The sequence below is a fragment of the Polyodon spathula genome, chromosome 5, assembly GCF_017654505.1.
Source record: "Polyodon spathula isolate WHYD16114869_AA chromosome 5, ASM1765450v1, whole genome shotgun sequence".
Taxonomy (NCBI): domain Eukaryota; kingdom Metazoa; phylum Chordata; class Actinopteri; order Acipenseriformes; family Polyodontidae; genus Polyodon; species Polyodon spathula.
Genome location: NC_054538.1, coordinates 79011754 through 79026881, shown reverse-complemented (window position 1 = coordinate 79026881; position 15128 = coordinate 79011754). Strand labels below are relative to the sequence as shown.

At 47.8% G+C, this 15128-nt stretch overlaps 1 pseudogene; it reads right to left on the bottom strand.

Annotated features, from left to right (window-relative positions):
• LOC121316459 overlaps window positions 1-15128 on the bottom strand; it is a 98488-nt pseudogene that overhangs the window by 19942 nt on the left and 63418 nt on the right.

Genomic DNA, 15128 nt, shown 5'->3' with positions numbered 1-15128 from the left:
TGGGTTCAGAAGGAGAGAGAGACACTGCCTGGCTGTACAGTAGATACAGGTTGGGTTCAGAAGGAGAGAGACTGCCACTGCCTGGCTGTACAGGTTGGGTTCAGAAGGAGAGAGAGACACTGCCTGGCTGTACAGTAGATACAGGTTGGGTTCAGAAGGAGAGAGAGACACTGCCTGGCTGTACAGTAGATACAGGTTGGGTTCAGAAGGAGAGAGAGACACTGCCTGGCTGTACAGTAGATACAGGTTGGGTTCAGAAGGAGAGAGAGACACTGCCTGGCTGTACAGTAGATACAGGTTGGGTTCAGAAGGAGAGAGAGACACTGCCTGGCTGTACAGTAGATACAGGTTGGGTTCAGAAGGAGAGAGAGACACTGCCTGGCTGTACAGTAGATACAGGTTGGGTTCAGAAGGAGAGAGAGACACTGCCTGGCTGTACAGTAGATACAGGTTGGGTTCAGAAGGAGAGAGAGACACTGCCTGGCTGTACAGTAGATACAGGTTGGGTTCAGAAGGAGAGAGACACTGCCTGGCTGTACAGTAGATACAGGTTGGGTTCAGAAGGAGAGAGAGACACTGCCTGGCTGTACAGTAGATACAGGTTGTGTTCAGAAGGAGAGAGAGACACTGCCTGGCTGTACAGTAGATACAGGTTGGGTTCAGAAGGAGAGAGAGACACTGCCTGGCTGTACAGTAGATACAGGTTGGGTTCAGAAGGAGAGAGGCACTGCCTGGCTGTACAGTAGATACAGGTTGGGTTCAGAAGGAGAGAGAGACACTGCCTGGCTGTACAGTAGATACAGGTTGGGTTCAGAAGGAGAGAGAGACACTGCCTGGCTGTACAGTAGATACAGGTTGGGTTCAGAAGGAGAGAGAGACACTGCCTGGCTGTACAGTAGATACAGGTTGGGTTCAGAAGGAGAGAGAGACACTGCCTGGCTGTACAGTAGATACAGGTTGGGTTCAGAAGGAGAGAGAGACACTGCCTGGCTGTACAGTAGATACAGGTTGGGTTCAGAAGGAGAGAGAGACACTGCCTGGCTGTACAGTAGATACAGGTTGGGTTCAGAAGGAGAGAGAGACACTGCCTGGCTGTACAGTAGATACAGGTTGGGTTCAGAAGGAGAGAGAGACACTGCCTGGCTGTACAGTAGATACAGGTTGGGTTCAGAAGGAGAGAGAGACACTGCCTGGCTGTACAGTAGATACAGGTTGGGTTCAGAAGGAGAGAGAGACACTGCCTGGCTGTACAGTAGATACAGGTTGGGTTCAGAAGGAGAGAGAGACACTGCCTGGCTGTACAGTAGATACAGGTTGGGTTCAGAAGGAGAGAGAGTCACTGCCTGGCTGTACAGTAGATACAGGTTGGGTTCAGAAGGAGAGAGACACTGCCTGGCTGTACAGTAGATACAGGTTGGGTTCAGAAGGAGAGAGGCACTGCCTGGCTGTACAGTAGATACAGGTTGGGTTCAGAAGGAGAGACACTGCCTGGCTGTACAGTAGATACTGGTTGGGTTCAGAAGGAGAGAGACACTGCCTGGCTGTACAGTAGATACAGGTTGGGTTCAGAAGGAGAGAGAGACACTGCCTGGCTGTACAGTAGATACAGGTTGGGTTCAGAAGGAGAGAGAGACACTGCCTGGCTGTACAGTAGATACAGGTTGGGTTCAGAAGGAGAGAGGTGCACTGCCTGGCTGTACAGTAGATACAGGTTGGGTTCAGAAGGAGAGAGAGACACTGCCTGGCTGTACAGTAGATACAGGTTGGGTTCAGAAGGAGAGAGAGTCACTGCCTGGCTGTACAGTAGATACAGGTTGGGTTCAGAAGGAGAGAGGGACACTGCCTGGCTGTACAGTAGATACAGGTTGGGTTCAGAAGGAGAGAGAGACACTGCCTGGCTGTACAGTAGATACAGGTTGGGTTCAGAAGGAGAGAGACACTGCCTGGCTGTACAGTAGATACAGGTTGGGTTCAGAAGGAGAGAGACACTGCCTGGCTGTACAGTAGATACAGGTTGGGTTCAGAAGGAGAGAGAGACACTGCCTGGCTGTACAGTAGATACAGGTTGGGTTCAGAAGGAGAGAGAGACACTGCCTGGCTGTACAGTAGATACAGGTTGGGTTCAGAAGGAGAGAGAGACACTGCCTGGCTGTACAGTAGATACAGGTTGGGTTCAGAAGGAGAGAGAGACACTGCCTGGCTGTACAGTAGATACAGGTTGGGTTCAGAAGGAGAGAGACACTGCCTGGCTGTACAGTAGATACAGGTTGGGTTCAGAAGGAGAGAGACACTGCCTGGCTGTACAGTAGATACAGGTTGGGTTCAGAAGGAGAGAGAGACACTGCCTGGCTGTACAGTAGATACAGGTTGGGTTCAGAAGGAGAGAGAGACACTGCCTGGCTGTACAGTAGATACAGGTTGGGTTCAGAAGGAGAGAGAGTCACTGCCTGGCTGTACAGTAGATACAGGTTGGGTTCAGAAGGAGAGAGTCACTGCCTGGCTGTACAGTAGATACAGGTTGGGTTCAGAAGGAGAGAGGGGCACTGCCTGGCTGTACAGTAGATACAGGTTGGGTTCAGAAGGAGAGAGAGACACTGCCTGGCTGTACAGTAGATACAGGTTGGGTTCAGAAGGAGAGAGACACTGCCTGGCTGTACAGTAGATACAGGTTGGGTTCAGAAGGAGAGAGAGACACTGCCTGGCTGTACAGTAGATACAGGTTGGGTTCAGAAGGAGAGAGGCGCACTGCCTGGCTGTACAGTAGATACAGGTTGGGTTCAGAAGGAGAGAGAGACACTGCCTGGCTGTACAGTAGATACAGGTTGGGTTCAGAAGGAGAGAGACACTGCCTGGCTGTACAGTAGATACAGGTTGGGTTCAGAAGGAGAGAGAGACACTGCCTGGCTGTACAGTAGATACAGGTTGGGTTCAGAAGGAGAGAGAGTCACTGCCTGGCTGTACAGTAGATACAGGTTGGGTTCAGAAGGAGAGAGAGACACTGCCTGGCTGTACAGTAGATACAGGTTGGGTTCAGAAGGAGAGAGAGACACTGCCTGGCTGTACAGTAGATACAGGTTGGGTTCAGAAGGAGAGAGACACTGCCTGGCTGTACAGTAGATACAGGTTGGGTTCAGAAGGAGAGAGAGACACTGCCTGGCTGTACAGTAGATACAGGTTGGGTTGGGTTCAGAAGGAGAGAGAGACTGCCTGGCTGTACAGTAGATACAGGTTGGGTTCAGAAGGAGAGAGAGTCACTGCCTGGCTGTACAGTAGATACAGGTTGGGTTCAGAAGGAGAGAGGTTGCCTGGCTGTACAGTAGATACAGGTTTTGTTCAGAAGGAGAGACACTGCCTGGCTGTACAGTAGATACAGGTTGGGTTCAGAAGGAGAGAGACACTGCCTGGCTGTACAGTAGATACAGGTTGGGTTCAGAAGGAGAGAGGCGCACTGCCTGGCTGTACAGTAGATACAGGTTGGGTTCAGAAGGAGAGAGAGACACTGCCTGGCTGTACAGTAGATACAGGTTGGGTTCAGAAGGAGAGAGAGACACTGCCTGGCTGTACAGTAGATACAGGTTGGGTTCAGAAGGAGAGAGACGCACTGCCTGGCTGTACAGTAGATACAGGTTGGGTTCAGAAGGAGAGAGGCGCACTGCCTGGCTGTACAGTACATCATCACTAAAACCTCATGATCAAATTGAACAGGTTCACAGCCGCTGCAGGACACCATGCTTATTTGTTCAGCTTTTAAGTGGAACACATAATCAGTAAATAAAATCAGACGCCCTCCTGCGTGTTTTTTTTGTTGTTTTTGTTTTTAAGCCAGCGCTTTTACCCACAGTTACTAAGGACATGAAGACAACAATATCCTATCGGGTAAAGTGCTAAAAAACTGCCATGAAACTGCCAAACCCAACTCCTGATCATCTCCATAAAAACTCACTGTACCAGAGAGAGCGAGCAAGAGGGTAAATATACTTGCAACGTTAATGTTTTTAGTTAAAGTTCTTAAAATGAGTCTCTTCATGCTGTGCAGCTCTGTTCCCGATACCCAGGTGAGTCGCTATGCTGTACAGCCCTGTTCCCGATACCCAGGTGAGTCGCTATGCTGTACAGCCCTGTTCCCGATACCCAGGTGAGTCGCTATGCTGTACAGCCCTGTTCCCGATACCCAGGTGAGTCGCTATGCTGTACAGCCCTGTTCCCGATACCCAGGTGAGTCGCTGTGCTGTACAGCCCTGTTCCCGATACCCAGGTGAGTCGCTATGCTGTACAGCCCTGTTCCCGATACCCAGGTGAGTCGCTATGCTGTACAGCCCTGTTCCCGATACCCAGGTGAGTCGCTATGCTGTACAGCCCTGTTCCCGATACCCAGGTGAGTCGCTATGCTGTACAGCCCTGTTCCCGATACCCAGGTGAGTCGCTATGCTGTACAGCCCTGTTCCCGATACCCAGGTGAGTCGCTATGCTGTACAGCCCTGTTCCCGATACCCAGGTGAGTCGCTCTGCTGTACAGCCCTGTTCCCGATACCCAGGTGAGTCGCTATGCTGTACAGCCCTGTTCCCGATACCCAGATGAGTCGCTATTAAGTTAATAGTAAAACCTGCAATAGGAGTCGTTTTCATCCCCAATGACAAACAATTCAACTATAAGTCCTATTCAATGCATCCTATATTTCAGTGGACCTGTCATAATGTCTTTTCGTTTTGAGTTAATTTGTTTGTTATATAAGAAAGGGTTGAAATGTTTTATAAACAGCCAGACATTCTGGGTCTAACGAAGTTTGGTTATGGTTCACCTGCATACCCTTCTTGTCTGGACAGACTTGTATTTAAGTTAATACGTTGTGTGAAGGGTGTGTCTTATTGTAAAAGAGATGTCATCTCATGCAGTCTGGGCGAGCGGACCACGAAGCGAAGCTGAGCTGCACAAACTGCGCGAGATGATGTCTCATACCATGCACAAAATGCCACCCTTCACACGACTTATTATAAATCACACACAAGGATCAGACACACACATACCTTTACAGTAAAAATAACATTTTCATTAACTATAACATACAACCCCCTTTCCCCCCGTTTAAACAATGATTTGGTCCAGGAATGACCCTAAAAAAGATTTGGTCCAGGATCAACCATAACTGACCTATAGCAGCCGATCTGTGCTGGGTTTTCAAGCCAGTTAAATGTGATGAAACTATTTATTAAAAACAAATGTACATCCTGGAAAGCTTGCACCACTAGCATGTAAGTGTCCTGAAGCGCTGTTAGTAACTGAAGAGATGAAATAGTTGCTCTGATTTGGTGTAGGAAAGGTATTACTGGGCAAATTAAAACAAATGTCGAAGTTAACAACTGGATTTTCCATTTTGTTTTTATTTAGAGTGTTTTATTTTTAAAATACAGATAATTCTGCATGGGATGACATTTATAGACAAGATGAGGTATAGGAATGTTTGGAAATGTTGCTCTGTGATTGGCTGATTTCTCATATGACTTATAATAGGATTTATATAGACTTGTCAATGAGGTTTATGAGCCGTCACCAACGAGGTGAGGAGTCTTCAGGGGAAGCACAGCGACACTAGCATGACCAGGTGAGGGGTCTTCAGGGGAAGCACAGCGACACTAGCATGACCAGGTGAGGGGTCTTCAGGGGAAGCACAGCGACACTAGCATGACCAGGTGAGGGGTCTTCAGGGGAAGCACAGTGATACACCAGGTCGCTGCTTAATGCCTTAACCTAGGCTAGTCTGAAGAGATTCCTTCCCACTGACTCTTCAGCAGTAAAGATTAACATTTCAGATCACAGGAAGCTTGTGTGTGTGTGAGTGTGGAGGGGGGCCATTGGTTCAAAGAGAAAATTATACTTCAAAACATTCTAATCATTATCATTCTAACTTTCAAATGTAAATTGCAGGATGAAAGGAAATTCCAAATTACAGATAAAAGTTCTAAATGCCCATACATCCATTTTTAAAAGAATATATTTATTAAATTATTGAATAACGTGTCCAGGGTAGCTGCTCTGGGTGGGCAGGTACAGTGTATACTTCCAGTTTAACTGTGCATCTACACCTAGTGGACTAACACATTAACGGTATTAAATGCAGGGTGAGTGTGATCTCAGACGAGAAGCGACTGGGGGGGGGGTTCTCTTTAAAAAGCACAGAATCTAGTCTTTTTAAATGGGTGTGCAATTCATATCGCCCGACCCCCGGGACAACAAGATCTGTGTAAGGGACGATCAAGTTTTGCCTTTATACTTTGCTCGTTGGACAAATACTTATTTATTTTTTTGTGTTCGTTCTGTTGCTAGAAAAACACTTCGGGTATATTTCTAGAGAGCCACGCAAATTTCTGAAAACTGAATTGCGGAAGTCTAGCACCTACACACAAACATTTAGAAAAGTGTTTACGGCACACCCTTGAAGAGAGGCTGCCTTGTGTGCTACCGCTAGGAACCCCAATAACAAGTAACTATGGACAAAAAAGGGAGGGAGAAACTCACCTCTATGCCTGTGTTGTAAGGGTTGACTGGGAAGCCGCCTTAAACACTAGTTCCAAAACCAGGGTTTTGAGGATCCACGACATTTAGCCTATAGAACCTAGAAAAGGTATAGGAAGTAGCCCACATCACTACATTGCATATGTCTCCGACAGGTGCACCCTAGAATAAAACCCATGAAGTTGCCATGCCCCTGGTGGAATGGGCAGTGAGTTTTTCTGGACAGGGCAATAGGCAGTCCTGATTGGGTCTGCTATCCACTTGGACAGCCGCTGCTAAGACAGGGCTTGACCATGGGACTTCACCTCCAACTTTTCATCCTGTCAACATAATATGCTGGTGCCCGCACAGGGCAGAGTGTATGGAGCTGTTGCTCTCTGTCAGACTGGAAAAGAGGTGGATGGAAAGTCTCCAACTCCACAGACTAGTTGACATGAAAGGCAGAGGCAGTCTAGACAAAAAAGCAGGATTGGTACAAAGCATAACTTTTGTCCTAGCTTCTGCAAAAATTAGGCAGGCTTTCACAATTGAAAATGCCTGCATGTCACTCACCCGCTTTGTGGAGTTGATTGCAAGTGAACTTTCCGAGGAGACCAAGTCAACTTTGACATGGTAAGCTGAGACGGCTGCCAGATAGACCTTGAATGTAGAGGGGTATTTCCCCTCGTCAAAAAGACCCTGCAAAAAGTACAGTATTTGCCATGGTACAAGTTGAACCCAAGAGGCAGGCACCATGCCTAAAAGATGCTCCACTTATACCCGTCCTGGGAACGTGTGGATGCTGCTCTGGCATTTTTTAGAGTGTCAATAACTCTACTGGACAGACCCTGATGGCTCAAATGCAGCTGTTCAGGGGACAGACCCACAGCTGCAGGCCGTGCCTGCCTCAGCATGTCGCAGCACTTGGGCAGTCTCCATGACTGGCCACCCTAGAGCTGTATCAGGGTTGAAAAACCAGTGTCTCCTGGGCCAATAAAGAACTACTAGGAGCACCTTGGCTCGGTCCTACTGTCAGCCGGTTCTGCTTCCTATTATGGAGAACCAGAGTGGACAATTCCTGGGAGGCAAATACATACATAAAATCTCCTATCTCTGCTCTCCAGAACCTCTCGCCTTTTTTTCAATTAATTTAAGGAGTAGAAAATAAAAACAAACAAAAACTAACAACTGTGTAGTCTCCAAACTGCCCAGCATCTTCTGCTGCAGTCACACCGCTGCCAACATTAGCTGTTGTAAATAGTGCAGTGTGGACTACAGGTCAAACCAAACAAACTAAAACACATGTACAACCTACGATGTCACCTGGTAGGCTACCCCATGCATTTATAACCGTGTAAAAAAGGTTAGGGTTCTGAACATTTTACTCAGCAAATGTAGACAAAAAAACAACAAGACGACGCATTCAAAGCACACGGCAGAATTACAGATGGAGGAGGTCGCCGGTTCAAATTCCAGCTCAGCTACTGACTCACTGTGTGACCTCAAGCAAGTCACTTAACCTCCTTGTGCTCAGTCTTGGTGAGACGTTGCTGTAAGTGACCCTGCAGCTGATGCATAGTTCACACACCCTATCTTGTAAAGCGTCTGTGATGATGGTCCACTATAAAACGCGCTATATAAAAATAAAGATTATTATAGGTATGTGTGTGTGTGGGGGGACTGGAAAAACACTGTTATTGGAAACTATACACTCAATCTGCCCAGGTTGTTTCTGCAGGTCCGAGTGGGATGCCTGTCTGGACTGCACCAAGTGGACAGTCACAACCCTTACCATCAGTGAGGACCAGAGGTGTCACTGACTGACTGCAAGGGAGGCGCAGTAAATCCTACCCCATGTGTTTATTTTGAAAATAAAATAGAATACAGAAAAATGCTTAAATCCAAAAACACTTTGAAACATGCAACAGATTTTTGTTTTTTATAGCAGCTGATTTTGACATAAAAAGAAGTTGATACCTAGAAAAAATAAATAATCCACTTAAAGAGCAGCAGCAGCAGAGGTGAAACTGGAAGCCTCACCAAGCAACGACGAGAAACGGGTCTATCTGCCTGTCTGTCAGCGGGCAGTCTGGGTCCCACGTCTTCACTTCCAGTTTCGACAGGTCGCGGTCATCAGGTTCACCTGCAGAATAAAGAAAGAGAACAGAAATAAAACTGGCTGGAAGTCAATCTCCACAAGTCGTAAAGGAAAGCAGTTTCCCTGAAGGAGGAGTCCTTGCCAATCTTAAGACTGCACAAGACTGCAAGGTTTAATTTGACACAGTCAAAGACCCAAGTGTAGGAAAACAGAGTGTGAGCAAGACATGGATGGGACAGTGCTTAACCCTGGTTCATCCATGAGTCACTGACGGGTGATCCTTGACCCAAGCAGCCCATGGCACCACACCCGACGGCTGCAGGCAGTTCCTCAGTGCAGCAGCACAGGGGCAGACTGGCCTGAGTTGACAGAATACAGGCTTCACCACAGAATCGAGAGGCAGCAGAGGTCCAGTTTAAAAACACTGCAGCCGAATCAGATCACATTTCCTCTGGATTCACATTCCGAACACTGTCGCCTTGCCGTACACAGACCAGAGCGTGAATCTCATACTATCACTCCCTCTGGATTCACATTCCGAACACTGTCGCCTTGCCGTGCACAGACCGGAGCGTGAATCACATACTGTCATTCCCTCTGGATTCACATCCTGAACACCGTCGCCTTGCCGTGCAGACTGGACCGTGAATCTCACACTGTCATTCCCTCTGGATTCACATCCTGAACACCGTCGCCTTGCTGTGCACACAGACCGGAGCGTGAATCTCATACTATCACTCCCTCTGGATTCACATTCCGAACACTGTCGCCTTGCCGTGCACAGACCGGAGCGTGAATCACATACTGTCATTCCCTCTGGATTCACATCCTGAACACCGTCGCCTTGCTGTGCACAGATCGGAGTGTGAATCTCATACTATCATTCCCTATGGATTCACATCCTATCTGTCAGGGGGTAGGAGACTTTGCCCTCCAGGAGGTCTTTCCTGCTGGAACAGCCAGGCAGACAGCATCAGGGCGACGCACAGATTCGAGCTACAGTGAGGGAGCAGAGAGAAAGCAGGAATGTGAAGCACAGCGGCTTTTAAAGGACTAGTGATGTAAGTCAAACTATGGGAGCAAAATATGGGAGCTAAGAGATTCTCCATGTCAAGGAGGTACATCAGTCCCACACAGTAGTGACCCCCCCCCCACCCCCCCTTAGACATGCTTAAAAACTGCAGTGTCGACTCAAAATGCCACTGTAACACCTTCTGTATCTACTGCCTTAAGCATCCACTCAAAAAATAAAAAATGAAGTAATTTAAGAAAAAAATTAAATCATCATGGCATGTGTGGAAATGCAATTTGTAAAACTGACGGCCTGTACCTCTCAGGGGCCCTTGAAAAATGTATTTAAATTACATTTTAAAAAAATACATGAAAACGTCACAATTTGTCTTTCCCCTGGATTAAATTTGAAATGACCAAAGCAGTTAATGTTATTAATATTGCCTGCTGCCCCCACCACAGATCAATGCAGGATAAGATCCATTCGGATAATAAAAGAGCAGACCTCCGCCAACAGCACATCTGCTTACTGCAAGTGTGGCGTTACGCAGGGTAAAGCAGGAGTGCCTCCATGAACCACAATACCGTCTTCACATGCTAGATCGTATCATTTGTTTTGAGTACAACTATACAGAAATAACAGATAAAAATACAGTAAATAAAATAACACCAAAAAGTGACAATCCAACAAATATTTACAAAAAAAGCACAAATACAAAAAGAAAAGTAAAATGAAGAAATGAAAAATGCAATAAAGCTTGCAACGTGGCCCTGTACCCACCACTCCTGGAGGCACGGCACATTCAGTCCTGAAAAGATGAACTGCAGGGTGAAAATCAACCAGATAATTAGCTGCCAGTCTCCATTTATTAAGCAATTCCATTAATATTTATGTGCCCATCATCCTCTTTTACGGTGTAAATGTGCTGCCAAAACTGATCTACTCTGAAGTGCCGAGGTCATGCTGTACTGCAGTCATTAGGAGGACTAAAAAACCACACGCCCCCTGCAGACTTCCAAGCAATCAGCACCAGGGTGTGAGTCTGTGCAGGGTTATAAAAAAAAACACAAACCCCCCCCCCCCCCCCCCCCCCCCCCCCCCCAAAAAAAAAAAAAAAAAATAAAAAAATAAACCTAAAACAACCAACCAATGATACCTGTCCCAGGCCTGGATTCAATCCAAACAAGATCTTTAGAAAGTGTATCTACAGCAGCACCATGACCGTTACAATTACACAGAGATCACATGTTGTGTTATCCGAACAGCCCCTGGTAACCTGCCTAGCTGTGTGCAGAGCACGTGTAACTCAGCCCTCAGTTACTGATACTTACACAACAGGGCAGGGCTGTAAAGGGGTTGTATCATATAGATTTCTTTGGAGGTGCTGATCAGGAAAGTCACTAATAATATCAGTTGTAGTTTGGTTATCTGAAGTGTCCCAGGTCATTGGGAATATAGAGGGTTTAGTTTTATATATATGACAACTGTAGCTCGTCATGAAAAGTAAACACTGTCTCCTTTTGCTTTTGTGGAGATGAAATAAAATAAATAAAGCAAAGAAATACAGCATGGGTACACAACACACTAAAAAAGGAAAATTAACAGTGACTGTTTGATCTGGTTTAACATGTAAATTATTCAAAAAATACATCTACACATTTATTTGGAAATACTGAAGAAATTAGTTCAATATAATATACTTTTAAGGATTTTCAATTAATAAAATATTCAGTTATTGTGTGAATGTGATTATTATTATTGGTCAACATTATTAAAACAAAGAAGCGTCATTTTACAGAAATGAAAAACCAGTGTGTGGCGCTCCCCGTCACTGACTAAAAGGAAGGTCAAATAAAGAGAGCCATAACATCAATTTTCCTATGTTCTGCTATTTCTTGCCATATGGAATCCTTCTTTTTATTGTCTTTATAAAACACTGGCATCATAAAGAACATATTTGTCGACTTTAATAATTACATTCTCAATCATGTCCATTTCTGTTATTTCTGTGGTAATCTCTGAGTGAGCGGGACAGTCTGTCAGCCACTGCCTTTGACCTTATTTCTGATTGGTCCATTGCGACGAGAATAGCTTGTGGCGCAAATGGAAATAAAACAAAATGTATTTCTAAATGCACACGCTTCGTTCACAAGGGCAGTGGTGTGCATTGCTCCATTTAAATCAAAAGTTTTAATAATTTTTTATTCGCTTGCTCGCCTCCGGTGTGCATAGCCCTTTAGGCCATTCAAGATTAACAGTGAAATCAGTGCATGGCTAGACAAGCTGCTCTAGCTTTTATTTGTGTAAATGGAACTGCTTTAAAAAGGTTTGAATCCCTACCGCGTCAACCTGCCGCAATGCTGTTTGTGGCGAAAGTGTGCATTAGTTCTGTCATGCAGTCTAGGGTGAATGTACAAGACGTCTCGGCTCTCTCCAGGGATACAGTGACCTCGTATTCCTCTACCGGAGGGGCTCAACCGATCCAGAATCAGCACTGAACTGCACTCCCCTCTATCCGATCCAGCACCAGCATTGAACTGCACTCCCCTCTATCTGATCCAGCACTGAACTGCACTCCCCTCTAACTGATCCAGCACCAGCACTGAACTACACTCCCCTCTATCTGATCCAGCATCAGCACTGGACTGCACTCCCCTCTATCTGATCCAGCACCAGCACTGAACTGCACTCCCCTCTATCTGATCCAGCATCAGCACTGAACTGCACTCCCCTCTATCTGATCCAGCATCAGCCCTGAACTGCACTCCCCTCTATCTGATCCAGCACCAGCACTGAACTGCACTCCCCTCTATCTGATCCAGCATCAGCACTGAACTGCACTCCCCTCTATCTGATCCAGCATCAGCACTGAACTGCACTCCCCTCTATCTGATCCAGCATCAGCACTGAACTGCACTCCCCTCTATCTGATCCAGCACTGAACTGCACTCCCCTCTATCTGATCCAGCATCAGCACTGAACTGCACTCCCCTCTATCTGATCCAGCATCAGCACTGAACTGCACTCCCCTCTATCTGATCCAGCACCAGCACTGAACTGCACTCCCCTCTATCTGATCCAGCATCAGCACTGAACTGCACTCCCCTCTATCTGATCCAGCATCAGCACTGAACTGCACTCCCCTCTATCTGATCCAGCACCAGCACTGAATTACACTCCCCTCTATCTGATCCAGCATCAGCACTGAACTGCACTCCCCTCTATCTGATCCAGCATCAGCACTGAACTGCACTCCCCTCTATCTGATCCAGCACTGAACTACACTCCCCTCTATCTGATCCAGCATCAGCACTGAACTGCACTCCCCTCTATCTGATCCAGCATCAGCACTGAACTGCACTCCCCTCTATCTGATCCAGCATCAGCACTGAACTGCACTCCCCTCTATCTGATCCAGCATCCAGCACTGAACTGCACTCCCCTCTATCTGATCCAGCATCAGCACTGAACTGCACTCCCCTCTATCTGATCCAGCACCAGCACTGAACTGCACTCCCCTCTATCTGATCCAGCATCAGCACTGAACTGCACTCCCCTCTATCTGATCCAGCATCAGCACTGAACTGCACTCCCCTCTATCTGATCCAGCACCAGCACTGAACTGCACTCCCCTCTATCTGATCCAGCACTGAACTGCACTCCCCTCTATCTGATCCAGCACCAGCACTGAACTGCACTCCCCTCTATCTGATCCAGCATCAGCACTGAACTGCACTCCCCTCTATCTGATCCAGCACCAGCACTGAACTGCACTCCCCTCTATCTGATCCAGCACCAGCACTGAACTGCACTCCCCTCTATCTGATCCAGCACCAGCACTGAACTGCACTCCCCTCTATCTGATCCAGCACCAGCACTGAACTGCACTCCCCTCTATCTGATCCAGCACCAGCACTGAACTGCACTCCCCTCTATCTGATCCAGCACCAGCACTGAACTGCACTCCCCTCTATCTGATCCAGCACCAGCACTGAACTGCACTCCCCTCTATCTGATCCAGCACCAGCACTGAACTGCACTCCCCTCTATCTGATCCAGCACCAGCACTGAACTGCACTCCCCTCTATCTGATCCAGCACCAGCACTGAACTGCACTCCCCTCTATCTGATCCAGCACCAGCACTGAACTGCACTCCCCTCTATCTGATCCAGCACCAGCACTGAACTGCACTCCCCTCTATCTGATCCAGCACCAGCACTGAACTGCACTCCCCTCTATCTGATCCAGCAGCACTGAACTGCACTCCCCTCTATCTGATCCAGCATCAGCACTGAACTGCACTCCCCTCTATCTGATCCAGCACCAGCACTGAACTGCACTCCCCTCTATCTGATCCAGCACCAGCACTGAACTGCACTCCCCTCTATCTGATCCAGCATCAGCACTGAACTGCACTCCCCTCTATCTGATCCAGCACCAGCACTGAACTGCACTCCCCTCTATCTGATCCAGCATCAGCACTGAACTGCACTCCCCTCTATCTGATCCAGCACTGAACTGCACTCCCCTCTATCTGATCCAGCACCAGCACTGAACTGCACTCCCCTCTATCTGATCCAGCACCAGCACTGAACTGCACTCCCCTCTATCTGATCCAGCCAGCACTGAACTGCACTCCCCTCTATCTGATCCAGCACCAGCACTGAACTGCACTCCCCTCTATCTGATCCAGCACCAGCACTGAACTGCACTCCCCTCTATCTGATCCAGCATCAGCACTGAACTGCACTCCCCTCTATCTGATCCAGCACTGAACTGCAGATCCAGCACCAGCACTGAACTGCACTCCCCTCTATCTGATCCAGCACCAGCACTGAACTGCACTCCCCTCTATCTGATCCAGCACCAGCACTGAACTGCACTCCCCTCTATCTGATCCAGCACCAGCACTGAACTGCACTCCCCTCTATCTGATCCAGCACCAGCACTGAACTGCACTCCCCTCTATCTGATCCAGCACCAGCACTGAACTGCACTCCCCTCTATCTGATCCAGCATCCAGCACTGAACTGCACTCCCCTCTATCTGATCCAGCACCAGCACTGAACTGCACTCCCCTCTATCTGATCCAGCACCAGCACTGAACTGCACTCCCCTCTATCTGATCCAGCACCAGCACTGAACTGCACTCCCCTCTATCTGATCCAGCACCAGCACTGAACTGCACTCCCCTCTATCTGATCCAGCACCAGCACTGAACTGCACTCCCCTCTATCTGATCCAGCACCAGCACTGAACTGCACTCCCCTCTATCTGATCCAGCACCAGCACTGAACTGCACTCCCCTCTATCTGATCCAGCACATTTACAGCACTGAACTGCACTCCCCTCTATCTGATCCAGCACCAGCACTGAACTGCACTCCCCTCTATCTGATCCAGCACCAGCACTGAACTGCACTCCCCTCTATCTGATCCAGCACCAGCACTGAACTGCACTCCCCTCTATCTGATCCAGCACCAGCACTGAACTGCACTCCCCTCTATCTGATCCAGCACCAGCACTG